The following is a 2810-nucleotide window of genomic DNA, read 5'->3' as shown; positions in this document are numbered from 1 at the left end:
GGCGTGGCAGGGCTGAACTATGAATGAAACTACTCCAATCCTATTGGTGTTACTAGAACAGTAGTGTGTGACGGCGTAACCGGAGGGGGTATATAAGCTCGCCGGCACCTAGGACACATTAGTTTCTTTCTATTCAGCAGGCACTCTGGCTATGTTTGGAAGCTCCATTATCCTACCTGACGTCGAGACAAAGCAGCAGATCATGTCGAAGCGATTCCGACATGATCCCCTCTCGCCTTCTGGCCTGTTTGGCGAAAAAGTGGATGCTGTCGTCAACAGGTTCCAGCATGCCAAAACTTAGGGAGAGGCGTTTGAACGATATCTCCCTGGGGCTCCAGGACTGCGACGGCTCAGGAAAGGCGGACGCAGCCTTCATCCAGCACCTACTGCCGCAGCCAGGAGCAGAGCGTCGCTTCACGGGATCCCCCTCAACCAACCTGGGACGCAAGACGGTGCTCTCGCCCACAGCCCCCCTGAGAAGACGGATCTGAAGACCGTCATTCAGCCTCGGCGGGCCCGGGGGAAGAGGTCCTGAGACCTCGAGTAGGGGGACCCCCCCCCCCCCCCCCCCCCCCCCCCCCCCCCCCCCCCCCCCTTTGAGGGTATAATTGTTTTCCTCTTATCCTGCATATTACATGCAGAGACACACTAAGATGATTCAACAGTGTCAAGCTTTCAAGTGGGCAAACACATTGTGCTTTTCTGATGTAATTAATGCCCCAATTAAGAAAAAGGAAAACTGGCTTCCCAAGGGCAGCTTTGGCCAGGCTCTGCTAATTAAATCTGAGAAACATGAGTGATATGCTTCCTGATCAGATGTGACAGCTTGTTCCTTGGTGCAGACAGCTACAATAGGTAGGACCACGCACTCACATGCAAGCACGTGCAGTCAGTAACACACACACACACACACGCACACACGCACACACGCACACACACACAAGCACACATAAGCAGGTACTGTAGAACAGTAGGGAATGCTTTGCTGGGCCCATGTAAAGGTTACATTTCTGGACAGGTGCACATAGAAACAAAATAAATCAATATTTATGCACCATAATACAATAACAACATTCTATTACTTGTAGACCAAAATAATATATTTTTGCCCAGGTCAGCGTCTATCTAAAAAGGTAGAAAATGCAAATAGTTAATAACTGTGACATGTTGCGTTGACTTTCCAAATGTGATTTGATGTGAGTGCCAAAAATAAAACATCATTCTCCTCCACTGACTTCAGAAACTGATATCTCTAAATCTCCCCAAGAAAAACAAACTGTCTGAATGGCTAGAGGGAAAAGGTTTTTTTGTGATTCGGATGAAGTCACCCAATGTTTCTCATTGCTAGAGATTACAGAGCAGAAATATACTTTTAAAAGTGTATGAATACAATTTATATCACAAACATTTACTCATACCACTAGCACTATCACAATCTGTTATTGTATGTTTAACCTATCTCTCAAATTTTGAATGTTAAGTCAGCCGCATCAGCATCTGATAATGTTTGTATCCACTTTACACACTGAGAAGTAATTGATAAAGTCTTTTCATTCCCACACAACTTCTAATTAAATGCCACAGCTATAGCCAAAAGGGCAATTAATGAATTATCTTGCTGGAGAGCAGAAACAAAAGAACAACTATTATAATGCAAATATATTCTAATTAAAATTCTTCCATAATTTTCATCATTGTACGTTAACATTTCAAAAGAGACCTTGTCATATATTTTTTTCTGGCTTACGTTGTCTTGTATGTTGTTAATGGCCTGAAATATGCCTGTTCAAATTTTTGGTGTCATTTCTATATTCCTTTCTATCGATCCACAGTCCATCAGCATATTAAAAAAAAAAAAAGAAAAGTGGGGGTGGGACTACAACATATCTATATGAATACCTTTCGAGAGACTATCCCTGAATATCAGTTGAAGGTCATACAATAGGCAGTTTACCCATCAACAGGTAATTACAATGAAATATTAATAGAGTGGTGATGAGGTCGCAATGACAGAGCCCTGCAGTTATCTGAAAGGGATACACACATTCCAGCCAATTAGAATTGAATAATCTCTATGGCCATGGATAAAATAAAGTACATTTCCTGTCTTGTGACTTTAACATGACAATGCACTTGTCTTTTCCAAATGCAGGGATAAACAACTTTTCGTGAACAGGAAACTGTGTAAAGTGAACGACTGGATCTGGTCATAAATCAACACAGCAATATAAGCAACTCACTGCTGCTTAAATCTGTTTAATACCATTTAGTTTAATTCTGCATTCAGTAGTTTGTCATTATTTTACAGTAATTTGATCAAAATGAATCTAACTTCAAACACCGTAAAGAGTAGATTATTGCAGAGGTGATGAATGTTACTCACTTCATCTGAGATTCATTTTGCACACACTCAACTTCAAAATGGCTATTAGAATTAATTGCTTATTGATAAGTTTTGTCCTTCCTTTCCTTTTTCTGTTCTCCCGTCAATCTCTCTTGCAAGCTTCTATTTTTCCTTCATTATTATTCTTAGTTGGGACTCTGTGGTTCTCAGAAAATTACCAAGTCAGTTTAGAAACATTCAATAACAATGTGGTATATTTTAAAAAGCAGCTATGGAGAAATGTAGGCAATCAACACTTAATGGCTATGTCCTTGCCCCTTACCCTCACTCCTGTTGTTCCATCTTCCCCCTTGCCTCAGGAGCATATACAAAACCAAGCCAAAGGCTAGCAGGTTGTGTTTGTCTTATAGCCTTGAGGTGCTGATCCCAGAAGAAACATCTGATTAAAAGGTTGATTAACCTTGAC

The sequence above is a fragment of the Micropterus dolomieu genome, linkage group LG13 (genome assembly GCF_021292245.1).
Source record: "Micropterus dolomieu isolate WLL.071019.BEF.003 ecotype Adirondacks linkage group LG13, ASM2129224v1, whole genome shotgun sequence".
NCBI classification, from domain to species: domain Eukaryota; kingdom Metazoa; phylum Chordata; class Actinopteri; order Centrarchiformes; family Centrarchidae; genus Micropterus; species Micropterus dolomieu.
Note: the sequence above shows the minus strand (reverse complement) of the source record.